This window comes from Chiloscyllium plagiosum, unplaced genomic scaffold (genome assembly GCF_037043375.1).
Source record: "Chiloscyllium plagiosum isolate Xiang-an unplaced genomic scaffold, Cpla_swu_hap1 HiC_scaffold_3, whole genome shotgun sequence".
NCBI lineage: Eukaryota > Metazoa > Chordata > Chondrichthyes > Orectolobiformes > Hemiscylliidae > Chiloscyllium > Chiloscyllium plagiosum.
The window spans coordinates 110,470,993-110,490,860 of NW_028270141.1; positions in this window are offsets into that span (position 1 = coordinate 110,470,993).

A 19,868-nucleotide genomic window follows, 5' to 3' on the forward strand; every position below is an offset into this window, starting at 1 on the left:
CAGGTGATTGTGATGAAGGAGCGTTGCTCCGAAAGCTAGTGTGCTTCCGATTAAACCTGTTGCACTATAACCTGGTGTTGTGTGATTTTTAGAATTGGACAGAGTTAACATTGATTTAGGAAAGGAAAAACATGCTTGACAAATCTACTGAAAGTATTTGAGGATGTAACTAATAGAGCAGATAAGAGACATCAGTGAGTGTGGTTTACTTAGATTTTCATGAGGCTTTTGGATACGTCTCATGTAAGAGATTAGCATGTAAGATTAATGTGCATGAGATTGGAGGTAGTGTACTGACATGCATGTCACTGGGGCAGACAGAAAACAAAGGGTAGGAATTAAAGGGTCATTTTCCAAGTGGCAGACAGTCTTAGTGTAATACTGCAGGGATCAATACTTGAACCCCAGCTAGTCACAATATACATTAATGATTTGGATGAGGGAACTAAATGTAATATCTCCAAGTTTGTAGATGTGACAAAGCTGGGTGGGAGGATGAACTATGAGGAGGATGCAGAAATGTTTCGGTTTAGTTTGGACAAGTTGAGTAAGTAGACAAATTCATGGCAGATAAAACATAATTTGAATAAATTTGACATTATTCACTTTGATAGCAAAAACAGGAAGGTAGTTTATTATCCAACTGGTGATACATTGGAAAAGGGAACAGTGCAACAAGACCTAGTCACTTAAAATAAGCAGACAGGAATGGTGAGACAGCAGCTGGGTTATTGTGTATAGTTTAGTCTCCTTATTTCAGGAAGAATGTTTTGGCGATGGAGGTTTATCAGGCTTAATCAGGATGATGAAGAGCTTATGCCCAAAATGTCGAATTCTCCTGCTCCTCAGATGCTGCCTGACCTGATGTGCTTTTCCAGCACCACACTCTCGACTCTTAATCATGGGATGGTATGACTGATGTACGAAGAGAAATTAAATCAGTTAGAATTTAGCTGGAAATTAGTTGAATGAAGGGCATCTCATTCAAACCTCTAAACTTTGAACAGGATTACACTGAATAAATGTATGAAGGATATTCCGAATGACTGAGGAGTCCATTTGGGACTGAGATGAGAACTCTTTTTCACCCAGAGAGTCATGAGCCTGTGGAAGTCTCTGCCACAGAAAATGGTTGAGACCAAAACATGGAATGGTATTAAGGAGTTAGATAGAGGTCTTAGGGCTAAAGGGATCAAAGGGTATGGGAAAAAAGTGGGCACGGGGTACTGGGTTGGATGATCAGCCATGATCAGATTGAATAGTGAAGCAGACTTGAAGGTCAGAATAGCCTATTCTTGCTTCTGTTTTTACATTTCTGTAAGTTCCCTGGACCTTATTCTTTGCATCCTGAAATTTAAAAATGTACGCTATAGAGATAGTGGATGCACTGGTAGCAATCTTTCAAGAATCCTTAGATTTGGTAAAGTCCCAAAAAATTGGAAAACTGCCAATTTCACCATGGTTTGCAAAAGGAGAGACAAAAAAAAAACAGGTAAACACAGGTTAGTTAGCTTAACATTGGAAAATTATGAGTCTGATATAAAGGATGAGATAGCACAGCATTTAAAAAGTACAATAAAATCAGGCAGAGTCAGTATAGATGCATGAAGAGAAATCTTGCCTGACAATTCTTTGAGGGTGTACCTATAAGAATAGATCAAGGGGAACCAATAGATGTAATATATTTTAGATTTTGAGAAGATATTCACTAAGGTACCACACATAATGCCATTTAGCAAATTAGGAAATCATGGTGTTGTGTACTATATTAACTTGGATAAAGGATAAGCTAACAAATGGAAGATAGAGTGTTGTAGTTGGGTTGTATATGATAGCAGCCCATGTGCTGACAAGGTCTGGTGTGTAGAGGTTGTGGTAAGGACATGGCAGGAGGTGCTCAAGCCCTAAGATCATTGAACTCGGTAATGACTCCAAAGGCTCAAGGTCCCCAAGTTGAAAATGAAGTGTTGTTCTTCCAACTTGCACTGTGCTTTGCTGGAACAGTGCAGCAAACCCAAGACAAAGATATTAGCCAGGAAACACAGTGGGATGTTGAAATGATGAGCAACAGGAAGTTAAGGATCATTTTTGCAGACAGAATGTAGGTGTTCTGCAAAGCAGTCACCCAGTCTGTGTTACATCTCCCTAAATTATAGTAGACCAATTGTGAGCGGTGTGTACAGGAAACAGAAAGAGGTGTGAAAGCAAGAAGTGAAGTGACACAATGAGTCCTCATTGGTATAGACTGGTCGAGTGAATGGGCAAACATTTACATTAAAAGATTAATGTAATATGGGAAAATGTGACATTACCCAATTTGGTAGGAGAATAGAGGAAGCAAATATTATTTAAATGGTGAAAGACTGTAGAAAGCTACAGCACAGAAGAATTTGGCATTCTGGCATGAATCACCAAAAATAGCATCCAGGTTCAAAAGATAATAGGGCAGGCAGATAGCTTATATGTCAAAGGGAATCAAGTAAAAAATCAATCTTGCTAAAGCTCTATTAGATCACACTTGGGATACTATGAATATTTTTGGGCCCTTTTCTAAGGAACGATATACTTATACTGGAGGCAGGCAAGTCAAGATTGATTCTGGATATGGAAGGATGTCCTTATGAGGAGAGGTGGAGTAGGTTGGCCTTGAACTTATTGGAAATTAGAAGAAAGAGAAGCAACATTTTTGAAACTTATGCGATTCTTAGGCGGCTTCACAGAATAAATACTGAGAGATTGTTTCACCTTACCAGAGAGTCTAGGAACAGACAGCATAATCTCAGAATAAGGGGCCGCCCATTTAAGAAAGAGATGAGGAGGAATATTTTCTTTCAGAGGACAGTCAATCCATGACCAGAGGTTGCCAAGACTGTGTTGTTCAGTATATTCAAGGCTGAAAGTCAAAGGAATCCAGGTTTGTGGGGAAAAGGCTAGAAAGTGGATGTAAGGATTACCAGTTCAGCCATGACCCCACTAAACAATCCTTTTATATCCTATAGTCTTAATGGGATCTCTTGATATAAAAAGAAATCTAAGGGAATTGCTTTATGCATGTCATTATAAACGTTCCAAACAAATCACAGTAGCCTATTTTCTGCTTGGAGGCACTTCATAAACTGTTCAATAATTAGTGTCAATCTATAAACAGCCCTTGAGTAGGGCTAGCAGACTATAATGTTTAGATGACTCCCAGTGGACTTGGCTTGAATGCCTTCTGACTTGGTTCAATTACTTCCAGAAAGGTTACAAGTTGTATTTTAAAATGTCATTTCATAACTACTTTACAGGTATGTCCCATCTTGCTAAGCATGTCAATTCTTAGCATGTCATTAAAGTAGAAATATTAACTTTGAAATAAAGATGACAAGGGAGAAAAGAGCCTATAAGCACATCATGTAGAAACATTCATCTCTTTTGCAACCTCCAATATGTGCATATGTTTTCTAATATATAACATCTGCAGAAATAACTTTCAATAAATGTCCAATGTTAAATTTTATATAGCATGGAGGGTTTGTGAAACTTTGCAGCTTTTTTTATTACAACCTAGTTTCTGAATAAAATTCTCTAAAACTTATGATATTGCTACAATTTCATAGATAGCTCAGTTACACATATTTTTGGATTTACATGCAGCAAATTATTTACATAAGTCGAGATCAAGGTTAAGAGGCCTTGTGATCATATTACAATAACCTATAAGTCATTGTCCACAAGTTACTGTGTTCTCAGGATACATCAGTAAGTGTTAAGAGGTCTGAGTGTTTCACACCAGCCACAAACTTTGGATTAAAATAGTAAGCTCACTTTTTTTCAATTGGTGCTTTTCACATTTAATTGTGGTTTTGTTTCTCTTTGGTTTCCAACGTCTACAATGCCGAAGTACCATTCGGGTAAGGCACTGCTCACTCACCACAGTGCACTGCTGAAACGTTCACAGCGGGATTCCTGAAATTCTGAGATTATAGCCAGTGAATATTTTATGGAAGCCATGAAATCACTTTGGCAAGTTGCCACACAGCATTTTCCAATGCAACATCGATTTACAAGAAGGCTGCTGAATGGATTTGATGTGTTGACAGTTCTTCTCATCCCATGTCCACAAAGTTTGTAACCCATTACTGCCTGAAGGAAACTCCACCTGCAAGAAAATTCCCAAATTCATTGCCACGTACATCACAGGGCTGATTCTCAATTCTTTTGGAATACTTTATCAGAATCATGCTAATCTATTGGCAGCGTGAACTAAAATGCTGAGAAGCAGATGAGTATATGTTTGCATCTAGACTCGTGGACTGATGTCATTGTCTTTGATGCACAAACATTTTAATGCAGAATTTATAAATGGGAACCAGTGTCACTCAGTCTGTCAGGACCTAAGTATGGCAAATGGCCACCCACTCTCGGTGTTTCTACATGAAGTACAGGTCTTTGGAGAAATTACTCCCAGGCTGTCCTCAGGAAGAGATAGCTTTGACAAGAAATAGTCCTTGTAGAAAAGCAAGGCAGAAAATAAAACTTTTGATCATCACCTCAGTAATTGAGGGAGGTTGAAAAGGCAAGTATGAAAAATGTAATTTCCAAATTTGTTGTGAAAATAAATCAAAATTTTATAATGTGATATATGAGGCACTTTGCAAGTAATTATCTGTAAGTGTATGTAAATACATTTTGACTGAGTTCTCAGGGTTAACTTTTGTTTTCTCATGTCATTCATCCAATGGTGACAACAGATTTTAAACTTAAGCAAATATGGCCATTTATATGGGTTTTTGACTGTATCTAATTTAGTGCAGCAAAACTTCTCTCAGGATTCTTTTGTCAGCAGAGAATAATCAATTTATAACAAATTAAACATTCTCAAATGAACAAAAACTACTGACAAAATATGTTTCTGCTATGAATATATCCAAAACTTAACATGAGACAAATGCAGGCAGCAGAATGATGATGGCTGAGGACCCAACTGACCATATCCAAAAGCAAATGATCATACCCAAAAGCAACTGATCATATCCAATAGCAAATGCAATCAAACCGACCCTATGGAATTCTCAACAATCTCGACATACATTAGTCACACTGTGGGTCAAAACCTCCATGATTTAAAAGGAAGAATGGAAGGTATGATTGCCAAATTTCATGGTGACACAACGATAGGTAAGAATTATGTTATTAAGCATTATGTAAAGAGAACATGAGAATTTTGGTAGGCCAAGGGATTGGTTAAAGATTTGGCAGATGGAGCGTAATGTGAATTTGTCTGTTTTGGCATGAATATTTTAAAAAGAATAATGTCTAAATGCTGAGAAATTGCAGAGTTCTAATGTGTAGGGGGATATGGGCGCCCACACATGCATGGTTTACAAAATGTTAGTTTGCAAGTGCAGTAAGTAATTGGGAAATTTTGTAGAATGTTACCGTTTTATTGTGAGGGGATCTGAATACAAAGGTAGGAGGTTATACTTCAGTTATACAGGGTGCTGCTGAGACTAGATCAAAAGCACTGTGCACAGTTTGGTCACTTTATTGAAGGAAAGATATAAATGCGTTGGGGGCAGTTTAGAGAAAGTTTATTTGATTAAACCTAAAATGGCCATGTTGTCTTATGAGGAAAGGATGGACAGAATAGACTTTGGAGTTTAGGGAGCGAAGAGGTAATTCATTGAAGCACACAAAATCCTCAGGTTATTGACATGGTAGATATGGAGAGGATGTCTCTTGTTATGGGTGTTTCGGGAACTGGAGGTCACTAATTTAAAATCAGGGGACATGCAATTTGGAACAGAGATGGGATATTTTTGTCTCATGAGGATCCTTGGAACTCTCATCTTAAAAAGGTGCTGGAGGCATTGAAAATTTTTAAGGCAGAAATAGATTCTTGTTGAGCAGGGGGTGACAGGTTATCAGAACAAAGAAACCTTGGAGTGATTTTTCATAGTTCCTTGAAAGTGGAGTCACAGGTAGACAGGATACTGAAGGCGGTGTTGATATGCTTGCCTTTATTTGTTAGTGCATTGAGTATAGAAGTTCAAAGGTCATGTTTATGGGCTCTACAAGACATTGGTGACTGCCTTCAACTCTGGTCTCCCTGCTAGAGGAAGGGCATTGTGAAACTTGGAAGAGTTCAGGAAAGATTTACAAGGATGTTGTCAGGATTGGTGGGTTTGAGCTATAGGGAGAGGTTGAATAGGCTGGGGCTGTTTTCCCTGGAGCATGGGAGGTTGAGAGATGACATTATAGAGGTTTATAAAATCATGAGGGGCAGGGGTAGGGTGAACAAGCAAGGTCTTTTCCCCAGAGCAAGCGTGCCCTAAACTGGAGGGCATAGGATTAAAGTGAGAGGGGAAAGATTTAAAAGGGACCTAAGGGGCAACTTTTTCATGCAGAAGGTAGTGCATGTTTGGAATGAGCTGCCAGAGGAGGCAGTGAAAGTTGGTTTAATGATAACATTTAAAAGGCATCTGGATGGATACATGAACAGGAAGTGCTCAGAGAGATATGGGCCAAATGTTGTCAAATGGAACTGGATTAATTTTGGATATCTTGTCAGCATGGACAGGTTGGAGCAAAGAGTCTGTTTCCTTGCTGTACATCCCAATGACTCTATAACTAGGCTGAAGCATGGATTTGAGGTTCCAATCATATCAGTCATAATCTTACTGAATGGTGGAATGATGCTGCCTGAACTGCTGTGCTCTTCCAGCACCATTGATCCAGAATCTGATTTCCAGCATCTGCAGTCATTGTTGTTACCTTGAAGAGCTGAATGGCCTATTCCTGTTCCCAGTCTGGATGTACGTAAGGGATTCCAATTCCTCATTTACAAAGAGCCGAAGCTGTTCTATCAATGACACATACTGTCTAAATGACTGTTAATATCCACCTCCCTTTCCTGGGACAATACTCCCTTCAATTCTTGGAAACTGAACTTCAGCACTCGGTCATAAGTAAATTTTCATAAATGTCAAGATTCATGAAGCCAGCATTGCCCTTGTATTTGTTTCTTAAAAAAAAAACAAAGAACTGCTCCAGTATCATTCTGACTCAACAAAAAGCCAGGCCACTTTGCCAATTATTTGCGGCCTTGATCTGTCATTCATTTTTATATTGGCTCTGTACAGGTCACTGCATCATTACCTGAAATGTCTTTACTTCCACCAGGATCTTATTGAATGGCAGAACAGCCTCAAGGGGCCAGATGGCCTACTCCTGCAACTATTGCTTACATTCTTATGAACACCAGAGAGTTGTGGACGATAGAAGCACTGAACATATTTAAGGAGGAGGGAAATTGATTTTCTGATTTCTGACAGCACTGAGCTGTCAGAAAAAGAGGAGCGAGGGCCTGGGGTCGATCAGTCGTGATCTTGTTGAAAGACAGAGCAAGGTTGAGGGGCTGAATGATCTACTTCTGTTCCTGCTTCTTATGTTTTTATATTCAAAAAATAAAAAGTGCTGGAGAATCTCAGCAGATCTGGCAGTACCTGTGGGGAGAGAAACAGGGTAAAAACAAGGACTGCAGATGCTGGAAACCAGATTCTAGATTAGAGTGGTGCTGGAAAAGCACAGCAGTTCAGGCAGCATCTGAGGAGCAGGAAAATTGATGTTTCAGGCAAAAGCCCTTCATCAGGAATAGAGGCAGAGAGCTTGCAGGGTGGAGAAATAAATGAGAGGAGGGTGGGGGTGGAGAGAAAGTAGCATAGAGTACAATAGGTGAATGGGGGTGGGGATGGAGGTGATAGGTCAGGGAGGAGGATGGGGGAAGGTAGCAAAGAGTACAATGGGTGAATGGAGGTGGGGATGAAGGTGATAGGTCAGAGAGGAGGGTGGAGTGGATAGGTGGAAAAGAAGATAGGCAGGTAGGACAGGTCATGGGGACAGTGCTGAGCTGGAAGTTTGGAACTGGGGTGAGGTGGGGGAAGGGGAAATGAGGAAACTGGTGAAGTCCACATTGATGCCCTGGGGTTGAAGTGCTCCGAGGCGGAAGTTGAGGCGTTCTTCCTCCAGGCGTCGGGTGGTGAGGGAGCAGTGAAGAAGGAGGCCCAGGACCTCAGAGTTACTGAGAAACTCTGATGATGTCTGTTGGTGGCGAACCAGGTGAACATTTTATATCAACATGTCGAGGGTGAAATTTCAAAGTGTGTGAACTGATTGAGAGGATGGGTGGTGCTTGTTGTTCATGGTGTTGTAGCATAGATAGGGTCAGTGCATCCACACGGGGAGGGAAGACATTCGAAAAGTAGGAGAGAAACCTACGTATCACCGCTTGCCCCAGACAAGGGTCGAACCAGCTACAGCACCTGTGTTTGGCAATAACACTGACCAGGTGACATGTGATCTCAAACAAGGAGAACTTGAAAATTTAGAATGGTGATGGGATATTAAATGAGATGAACGGGTGAAAATTCATGCTGCGTAAGTGTAAAGGGAAGAGCTGCAGCTACTCAAAATGCCAGGGCAACACGATCTTCCTGTATTACAACTTCAGTCAGGGTGTTGTTTAATCTTAATGAGTGCTATCTGGTATAGTCGTCAATGGTCTCCATATAGACTGATCATGTGCATAGATGGCGTGAGCGCTGCTCAGCTCCCTGCCAGCTCTCTCGCGTGTTCCCCCGCTATCATGCAAGTGTTAATTTCTCCAGATTTGCTGATAATGATTGGCACATCATCTGCACATCATTTGAGCTCCTCTCAATCCTTCAAACCTGCTGGGGGCCCATCACTGGCCAGTCATCACTGCAATCCTCTCATATTTGTGTTCCTAAATTAAAATACCCCTTCCCCTGCTTTCAGGGTTGTGATCTTCATGTGCTAGCCATTTGTCATGGCCTTCACCTTCAAATAACAGAGAATTTCTCTACTCAGAGGCCTGGTTAAATTTAAACTGGAAGGAATGAGTGCTGGAATAACTTGCAGAGGCAACCATCTGTTGGAAACGTAGTTTATCAGTGCCCCTACAGGTTCCTGGGCATTGTGGTCATTACAGCTTGTAATTAGAGGGGGCTGGGTGAAATCCCCCTTTGGTGGGAGTCACAGAACAGACAGTCATTGATCTCTCCTCACATTCCCCATCTGAGTGACTTCACAGGAAAGCAAAACTGGACAGTGTGTATGATGAGAGATTAATTTACTATTTTGCACTCTCAATGTTATATTTGATCCTCAGCATTTTGCATCTGTCTCTCAAAATAATCTTATTGATTCTAAATGCAATGAAATACATTTCTTATATGCAGATCTGCGTTTTCAAAGTTCCTCAAAATATGAAAATGGCCCCATTGTAAAATACTGCTTAAGAGGTGAGATTCGCATAAAAATTTTCATTCAATGCATTGAAATGTAACACTGCAGCTGGGCAGGTTTTATAGGTAAGACATTTAGTCTTGCCTCGATTGTGCCTTGCATTCAGGAGACTTCACTTTTCCTCTCGTCTGTTTGGTTGATAATTAGCATCCAATTTCTGGTCACTTAAAGCACTTATAAACTCCTGAAAGTGGCAACTTTTACAGACTTCAAGAGAAACCTGCTGGACAGAACAGATTCTGCCTTCCATCCTTCCATGTACCATTTCTCCAGCTCGTGTTTGTCTGGGCAGTCTGGTCACAGCCTGTGACCTATAAATTAGTCATCCAACACAATCTCAGCAGTGAATCCTCATGCACTGACTCCACAGTAAAGTGCAGTTATCTGTTGTTATAAATCTCATATTTATTCTATTTTTCAAAGCCACGCACTGTTTTGTCAAAACAAGCTGATGGATAAGTCCTTAGCCGCCACTGACTGATCTTCGCTATTATATCTGCAGCAGGGTCATTTGCGATCTCGTGAGGTGATTAACTCTGCCCTTTTGTGAATCACCCAACCCCCAGGGAAGGGTCACACAGTCAGCATTATGTGCCACCACCAATGAAGGAATCTGCAAAATGTCAGTGGTGATGGCAGAAGAGCGAGAAGCCTTGCCTTGACTTTTTAAAGTTTCTTTGAAGACTTTTTCAGAGAAACTGAAGAGGAAAGCAGTAGTCAGTGAGGCGTGGAGACACTTGCAAAGGAACTGCCCATGGGCTGATCATTACTACAGTTGGTAGCACTCTCACCTCTGTGTCAGAAAATTGTAGGTTCAAGTCTCACTCCAGGACTTGGAGTCAACAATCAAACCTGATGCCCCAAAGCTGCACTGAGAAAGTATAGATGAGATGTTAAACTAAGGTCCAAACTAACCTTTCAGATGAACATTGAAAACAAACCCATGTTTCTCTTCCTGGTCGAGCAGGGGAGCTCTCCCTGGTGTTAGTCCCAATATTCTTGATTGTTATTACATTATTGATTGTGGGAGCTTGCTGTGCATAAATGCATTTTTGAGATGAGCACATCGTTGGTAAGGCCATTATTTAGGGGTTGTTTGGTAAACTCTTATAGGCTGTGAGCAATGTGGGCGATGGTGGGAAATCTGGGAAGATTGTGAGAGTTGAGTGAGGCCTATCTTGACACCGGAAACAACTTGTTGCATTTTTCAACATCGTTCCAAACTTCAAGGTTAAATTCTCACTAGAGAGTGACAAGAGGCCTATGAACAAGAATTATTGGCTGTCATCGCCATCTATACTTGCAAATCTCTCCTCAGGGATGTGCAGTTTGCTATTGTGCCATGGATAGAAACCAGATGCTGAGAATTCCCAACGAGAAAGCATATTGGATACCCGGTGATTGTAGCTTGGCGTTTGCTCTCCTGAGCAGCAGTACTCCAATTAATTTCCTTATCGGTTCACGGACCTCTGAGGTTTGCGCATGGCATTATCTCCCAGATCCTGGAAGTTAATGTGTCAGTACATTGAGAAATATGCACAGAGCATCAGAAAGGGCACCTGGCAGCACAGCTCAGCGGGGCTGTTCCTGGGCAGCCATCTTGAAAACCTGGTGAAAACATCTCAGAGCACACCTCCCCTCCCACCCCCAACCCCTGCCACACCACACTCCGCTCCCCCCCTCCCTCAACCCCCACACCACCAGGGCACTGGTCACACGCACACACACACACACCCCATAGCCACTACACATTAGTAGCTGACACCTACCAATTTCTCTGTGAGCCATCAGTGCCTCTCTCCAATCTGCTCACAGTAAATTTCTGTACTTTGGAGTGCATTAATAACTAACATTGGAGGGTTGCCATGGCAGTTTGTGTGCAAGGACAGGGACTGAGGTCACAGACTGGACCAGGCTGCTTCTTGGCACTACTTGGTGTTCGCTTCACACTCACTCACTTTACACCTATCTTGATGCACAGAGCATCTCTACCTTTATCTGCACTGTTCCTTCAGCCTCAGTTGACATGATCAATGGTGTCCTGCTATTCCAATGGCTTGCTGTTCCACGCAGACACAAAGCTAAGCCAAGACACTGGTCATGTTGGTCAGCAGTATTCAGGCAAGGGAGCGTACACCTTGGGTATGGCATTTTGCTGCCTCAGTCTCACACCCGCACTGAGGATGGAACTCAGCTGGCATGGGCAGCAAGCAAACGGCCATGTCTCCATGTCAAGGGGACTGATCCTCAGTGAATTCCAGGGACAGACCTGTTACTCAGGGAGTCCTGGCACAGTAAGTCTAGTGAAGTCTAGTCACTATCAGTCTGCCACCTTCGATCTGGTGATTTGGCTGCTCTGGGCCATCAGGGTCAGGATCCTATCCTGATCGGGGCTGAGGAGCCAATTGGAGGGCACTCCACCACCTCTCTTGGCCCTTTCTGCCCAGTTTCCTCTTGGACTGAGAAAAAGGAACAGATTGATTGTGATCAAAGTGGCGACATGACTGTTAGTGCTATTGCAGGTCGGGGAAGATCAATGGGATACCATTGCAGTGCAGATGGCATGTGGAATTAATAGTGTGGAGGGATTGGAGAGGGGAGAGCAGGTGAGGAGAGATGTCACATGCAATAGTGAGAGGGGTAGAGCATAAGCCTTGGGAGGAGGTGAATAGAGTGAGCGTGGAGGCATTGAGAGACGATGATGGCACTTACCCTGTCAAAGCAAAAGTGGTCATTCGCCTTCTTCCTACGCTGTTCCGTATCTCTCCAGACATCTGGGACTACACTCACCCAAGTGGCAAGCTCAGATCAAACTGGAGGATGTCGGGTTGTGGGCTCCCCTCATGGTCCAGAGGAAGAGGCCAGCCCTCTGCTTCACCACCCCACCTATCAGGATCTCCAGGCACCAGTCGGCAAAATAGAGCAGCAACTTCCACTTGCCTGCCATATCCAGGGAAAACTGTTATACTCAGGGCGGGTCTGGACTGAGAGTGCTTGATTGGGTGCACTATGGTCTTTTAAAGATGGCGTTGACATTGGGGATCCTGTGGAATCCTAAGATATCCTGGCAGTGTTAAAATTGGGCTCGAACCATGGAACAGGATCACCATAGGAGTGTGTTGGGCAGCTAATGGGGTAAGTTTTGGATGTTAATGTGAGAAAATTGTTAGGGCTTGCAGAGGGAAACTTTCCATGAAACTCAATAAAATGGAGCCAAAGATGCAGCTCAAAAATGCAGAGGAGAAAGCCGTTCAGCCCATCGAGTCCATTCCAGCTCCCTGCAGGGCAGTTATTCACATTCCCAGCTCTGACTGTGCAAGCTTACTATTTTCTTTGGAAATAATTGATCAGCTTTTCTGCAGCCAACCTCTTAGATAATGAGGGCCATGTCATTATGATTTCCTTTCCCAAAACTCTGAGATTTTGAACAAATATTACTTACGCGTCTTCACTGTGCAAATATACAGAAGGCATTTCAAGAATAGGACAATATCAATGGGAAAAAGGAAGCCAGGGATTTAAAACAATCACAATTGGTAAGGAAAACATTTTGGGAAAATGATTGGGGCTTCAGGCTGCCAGGTCCACTGAATTGGATGACCTGCATCCCAGGTTCTTAGAAGACATTCCTGCATGGATAATGGAATTAATTTTCCAAGATTCTGGAAAATGTTACAGCAGATTGGGAAACTTTAAATATGACACCGATATTCAAGGAACTAGAGACCCAGAAACATGAGACTGTAGGACCTCTAACCTAACACACCAAAGAGAAAATGCTAGAATCTGTTGTTAAGAAGAGAGGAGCACAACGTTTAGAAATTAATAATTCAATTGGACAGAGTCAACATTATTCTGTGAAAGGGAATTCATGTTTGTCGAATGTATTCAAATCCTTTGAGCATGTAACTAGAAGGGTGAAAAAGCAGTCCAGGTGGTGTGTTTTGATTTCCAAAAAGGCATAAATGTTTCCGATCCAAGATAAGGAGCCATGCCATTTGGGAGGAATTTATTAGCGTGGATCGAGAGTTAGCTGACTAATAGGAAACAGAGTCAGGATAAATGGGTCATTTTCAACTTGGCAAACTGCAACTTGTGGAGTGCCACAGGGGTCAATGCTGGGCTCTCAACTATTTACACTCTGGAGTAATGACCTGAATGAGTGGACTGACTATCTTGCAGCCACATTTGCAGATGATATAAAGATAAGTCAGAAAGCAGGCTAAAATGAGTCTGTGAAAGCATATCGATAAGTCAAAAGTGTGAACAAAAACATGGCTGATGCAGTAATATGTGGGAAAATGTGAGATTGAAAGGAAGAAAAGAAAGGCAGAATATTATTGAGATGGAAAGAGACTGCAGCATGCTGTTGTAGAGAGGGATCTGGTGTGACCTTCTGTATGAATTACAAATGTTAGCTTACCGGTACAGCAAGTCATTAAAAAGCGAAGTGAAATGTTGGCCTTTGTTGCAAGGTGGACTGAGTGTAAAAGTAGGAGAGCTTACATCAGCTGAATGGGGCATTGCTGAAACCTCAACAAACATATTGTATCCAGTTTTGCCTCTTAAAGGAGGGTATACTGCATCAGAAACAGTTCGGAAAATATTTGCTGAGCTGAGACCACTCTTACAAGGATGTGTTGCTCAGGTTCGGCCTATAATCATTGGAATTTAGAAGACTGAGCATTAATTTATGGAAACATAAGCTATTCAGAGTGAGTTTAGCAGTATCGGTGCTGAATGGAAGGTTTTTATCATTGAGTAATCTAAAACTGGGAGGCAAAGTTTAAAAATAAGTGGTTTCAATTTAAGTCTGGTTTGAGGAAAAGAATTCTTCTCTCAAGAGAGTTATTAGTCTTTGAGATTCTCTTCCCAATAAAGCAGTGAAAATATTCAAGGTTAGGTTCAACAGATTTTTTGATCATCGTCTTGAGGCAAGGGTTTTGGGGATAGATCGGAAAATGGGCGAAGATAACAATCAGATTAACCATGATCTGATTTGATGGTACAGGACGGCTGACTGCCTGGATGGTCTAATTTGCTGCTTTTTTTAATGATCTTCGGATCTGAGCATCGATGACCTGTCCAATATATCCTGCCTACTGTTGTTGGAATTGCCTGCAGAAGGTTGCAATGACCAAGCCCCCTGGACCATTACCATTCATGTTGCAGATACTCCTGAAGTTCTGTTAGGGAAGAAACGCCCAGTGTGGGGACAGCAATATTCTTCAGGATACTGTATGGCTAGGAGGGGAATTTGCAGCTGGTGGTGTTGACATGCCTTTGCTGCTCTAGATGGGATCTGTAAAGTACTTTTGCAGGAACCTTGGTGAGGGGATGTTCTGCACCTTACAGATAGTGCACTGTTTCACAGTACAGCCACCGGGGCGATAGCAAAAGTTTTACTTGGTGAATGGAACATCAATGAAGAGGGCTGCTTTCGGACTGCATGGTGGTGGGCTCCTTGAGTCGTTTTTGAGCTGCAGTCATTCGAACAATATTGCGAGGAGTTCGCCTGGACCTGTGCTTTTGTTTTTGCCGCTGTTTACCTATTATTTACTTATCTATGCTACTCAACTCTGTGATCTGTTTGTATTGCTCACAAGACAAAGCTTCTCACTGTGTCTCGGGTACATGTGACAATAAATTCAATTCAATTATTTATTTATTCATGGGATGGGGACATGGTTAGCAAAACTAGCGTTTGTATCCATCCCTAATTGCCCTCAAGGTCAGTGGCTAGGTTTGATTTCAGGGGGTACTTAAGACTCAACAATACTGCAGTGGGTCGGGAATGATATGTAGGACAGCAGATTTTATTCACTAAAAGGCATTAGTGAACGAGAAGGGCTTTTACAACACTTTATGCTGGCTTCACGTTCACACTACCATTTCTATTTGCAATTAAATTAATTGAACTTAAATTTCACCATCCCACGGTGGGATTTAAAGTCTAACCCCAAAGCATTAGCCCGCGCCTCTAGATTCATAGTCCAGTGACATTTGCACAACCCATCACTTTCCCCAAAATGGATCATATTCTATTACACTGTGCCCTGTGATGGTGGAACATTTTTGTGAGTCAGAACGTGAGTTACTCTGACAGAATGTTGAAACTTTATTGCTGGAACAGCACAGCAGGTCAGGCAGCATCCAGGGAACAGGAGATTCGACGTTTCGGGCACAGGCCCTTCTTCAGGGATCCCTGAAGAAGGGCCTGTGCCCGAAACGTCGAATCTCCTGTTCCCTGGATGCTGCCTGACCTGCTGTGCTGTTCCAGCAATAAAGTTTCAACTTTGTGATCCAGCATCTGCAGACCTCACTTTCTCCACTCTGACAGAATTCCCACTTTATGACTTGGTCCAAATCACATTGTAAATGTGTGGTTAGTTTAGTTACATTTGCAGTAACTCCCAGGATGGTGACAGTGGGGGGCTTCTGTTAATTGCATTACGTCGAAGGATGATGGTTCTACTCTCTGAAATGATCAGTGACTGGCATCGGTGCAATGGGAATGTTATCTGCCCCCTGTCAGCCAAATCCTGCATATTGTCTAATCTTGCCGTACACCGCAAAGATTGTTTCAGTATCTGAGGTATTGCACTGTTTGTCAAAGTAGATTATGTAAAACGTTTCCCAAAATGTTCATGGACTTGATTTCAAGGAGGACACAAGCTTATGTTCTACAGGCAAGATGGGCTGGAGTTGACAGAATTATTCTTGCATTCATATGTGCCATTGGTGCACAGTCCAGCTCTCACGGTGACAACAAAGCCAGAAACAGCTGGTGAAACTCAACACGTCTGACAGCATCTGTGGGAAGAAAACAGAGTTAATATTTCGAGTCAGGTGACTCTTCATCAGAACTGACATGGGGTGATGACCTCTTCTGGATGCTCGGACTTTGTTGTCAGACCCTCAGTGCCGTGGTTTATACAAAGCCCTTCTGGCACAGGTTCTGGAATGGGATGTCCTTGGCAATGCTGGCTTTTTGAGATTAGCTGATAACGCATAAGAAGTGCTCAACATCTTCCACTCTGTCCCTCAGCATGTATGAGAAATGGAGTGTTGGGGGGATCACCTGAGCAATGAGAAGTGATTTGTTTTGGCAACAGTTATGGGCAGGTTGGCTTTCTTGCATAAAAATGGAGAGGTGGAGTATATTGCAAATCTGGTGCAGAGCAGGTATTGACAGACATTTGTAAATCCCAGAGCATCCAGAACAACAGTGCTCGGTTAATGTTCGGCATGGCGGTGATGAACATCAAAGGGTTTTCCATCTGGATCACATACTAAGGACACCAGAGTTGCTAAGTGATGGGGTGGATTTCCATTGTTGGGTGGAGTGTTAAACATGACGTTGCCTATTACATATAACCTGGCTTGACGCTGTTCTGCACGTTGAAGGCTCCTGTTTCAGATTTCCCAGTCAAGGAACTTGCAATTAAAGATGAATTGCAGAATTGGGATAAGATTCCTGGGACATCCAAGTGCATTAAAACAATCCACAGAGATACATGATTGACTGAGTAAAATGCTCTTTGGTCTGAATAATGAATGTCATGAAAAAGTCTGGGTATTATGTTGAACATCTATCTTGATTTTGTTTTGCAACAAAGATGTAGCAAAGATTCCTCTGAAAAGGGTAATTACTGCACTGTGTCACTGGGAAAATGGCTTCAGCCAGAGAAAGCAGGCAGTTTAATAGAATACAGGATTTTCCCTGCTGCAGACTTGAGGGAAATACCGGAACAGCATCACTTTTGAAGATAGTTACAATGGGTGGCATGAGTGAATTCAGGTTGGGATGAGGATATTGCATCTTCATGGGAGGGAAAGTGCATCATCTTTAAACACCTCAACAGGGAGCCATTGGGATCACTGCTTTGTTGTTTATCATGTATAACATTCCAGGCTCTCAACCTGGTCTCCCGGGGGTGTGTCGATCAGTCTCTCCATGGTGTGTCAGTCAGTCTCTTCATGGTATGTCGGTCAGTCTCTCCGTGGTGTGTCGGTCAGTCTCTGAGCGGTGTGTCAGTCAGTCTCTCGGCGGTGTGTCAGACAGTCTCTCGGCGGTGTGTCAATCAGTCTCTCAGCAGTTTGTCAGTCAGTCTCTCCGTGGTGTGTCAGTCAGTCTCTCGGCGGTGTGTCAGTCAGTCTCTCCGTGGTGTGTCAGTCAGTCTCTCGGCAGTGTGTCAGCCAGTCTCTCAGCAGTGTGTCAGTCAGTCTCTCGGCGGTGTGTCAGACAGTCTCTCGGCGGTGTGTCAATCAGTCTCTCAGCAGTTTGTCAGTCAGTCTCTCCGTGGTGTGTCAGTCAGTCTCTCGGCGGTGTGTCAGTCAGTCTCTCCGTGGTGTGTCAGTCAGTCTCTCGGCAGTGTGTCAGTCAGTCTCTCGGCGATGTGTCAGTAAGTCTCTCGGCGGTGTGTCAGTCAGTCTCTCGGTGGTGTGTCAGTCAGTCTTCAGCAGTGTGTCAGTCAGTCTCTCCGTGGTGTGTCAGTCAGTCTCTCGGCAGTGTGTCGGTCAGTCTCTCGGCGATGTGTCAGTAAGTCTCTCGGCAGTGTGTCAGTCAGTCTCTCGGCGGTGTGTCAGCCAGTCTCTCAGCAGTGTGTCAGTCAGTCTCTCCGTGGTGTGTCAGTCAGTCTCTCGGCAGTGTGTCAGTCAGTCTCTCGGCGGTGTGTCAGTCAGTCTCTTGGTGGTGTGTCGGTCTGTCTCTTGGTGGTGTGTCAGTCAGTCTCACGGTGGTGTGTCGGTCAGTCTCTCCATGGTGTGTCAGTCAGTCTCTCGGCAGTGTGTCGGTCGATCCCTCAGTGGTGTGTTGGTCAGTCTCTCAGCGGTGTGTCGGTCAGTCTCTATTGGCCGTTAATTACGATAACTCTGCTTGGCCTGTGAATACATCCTCCCCCTACCTGCTCCTGAGGCCCCGGGGCAGATTGGCATGGCAGTAGTTTCAGTGTTGGTGAGCCTCTGGCTGGTGCATTGAGGACAGACCACAGCGTGTGATATGCGGGGGACTCATCAAAAACTATTACCCTTTTAACTTATTCCTCTATTTTCCTGGTTTAATATATAAAAGTCTTTAGTGTAAGCTATTTATTTTTCTCCTGTTCTATGAAGTAATGCTTAACTTTTTCACTCTTGCTTCTGTTCCTACTTGGGCTGAGCATTTTCTGTACCTGAGATGGCGCTATGTGGACTGGGATTAGAACCTTTATACTGTACTCATGTACTCATGACAAAAAAAATCTAAAAATCTCAATCTAACAATCTGAACATCTATAACTCTGTGGTGACTGTGCCATCGGTGTTGGTGCAGTCATATCTTCCAGCTCAGGCTCCTGGGTGACAGTCTGCAGAGTATCAGCTGCCACACTGGATTCAGGATTGAAAATGTATTCCCCTTTTTTCCCACACTGATCGATAGCACTGTTATCCTTCATGAAGGAAAACAACCTGTGGCTGAAGTGAATGTTGGTCTTTTGATCATGGTCTGTAGATCATCCTGGTGACTTCCAAAAGGCCCTGGCAATCAACATAACGTTGCATTTCTCTGGCTCACCCTCCTGGTTCACATTATCTTCCTGCTTTACCTTTCAGCATCAGCATTGATCTGCCAAGTGCTGCCTTCTTGACTTGCAGTCTTGGAGTACTCATTGAGCGGATTAGGCTGTTTCTTTTTTTACCCTTGGTGGGCCCATCCTTCAGCATCATTTTAACTGACCCAGTCTTGGTGACAACAATGCTCAAACCTATTGGTCTGTACGAAGGACGTCAGGACAGCTGACTTCAGTTGATCAAATGGTCATGGAATTGAGTTTGACGCGTGGAGGTTTTTCAGAAAGTTAATCAGGTACACTCCGAAATCCTCCCTTCAGTCCAGCTGTTTCAGAACTGATATACACTTCCTTTTGAAATTTCAGCATTCTGATGTCTTGTGGGTGATTCATCGCCGATAGAACTGTCTGGCAGGTATCAGACCCCAAACGGATCAGGTGATAAAGACATCACTTCGATATCTGGTCCAAAAGCGGTCATAATTCAGGAGCTGCCAATGCTCTCAGATTCCCCTGTGTACTTTTGTACCAGTCCCTCTGTCAGAAATGGGTGGGGATACTTGTCATACTGAAGCCATGCTGCAAGGGTATGAAAGAATTTTCTTATGAGAAGAGCTTGAGTAAATGGGGCCTGCACTCTTTGGAGTTCAGACAAGTAACAGATGACCTTAATAAAACAAGCAAGATTGATAGGGAACATGATAGGGGAGAGGTGGACAGGTTGCGACCCCTTGTGGGATAGTCTAGAACTAGAAGGCATCACCTTGGAATAAAGGGTCACCCAGTTCGGACAGAGATGAAGAGGATGTCTCTCAAAGTATGGTAGAATTCTTTGTCACAAAGTCTGGTTGTAGAGGCTGGGTCATTAAGTATATACTAGGCTGGGAAAGACAGATTTCTAATCAGTAAATGAAACAGGTAATGGGGAAAAGACAGGATGTGGAGTTAAGGATTATCAGATCAGCTATGATCTTATTGGTAGTAGAACAGGCTTGATGGGCTGAATGG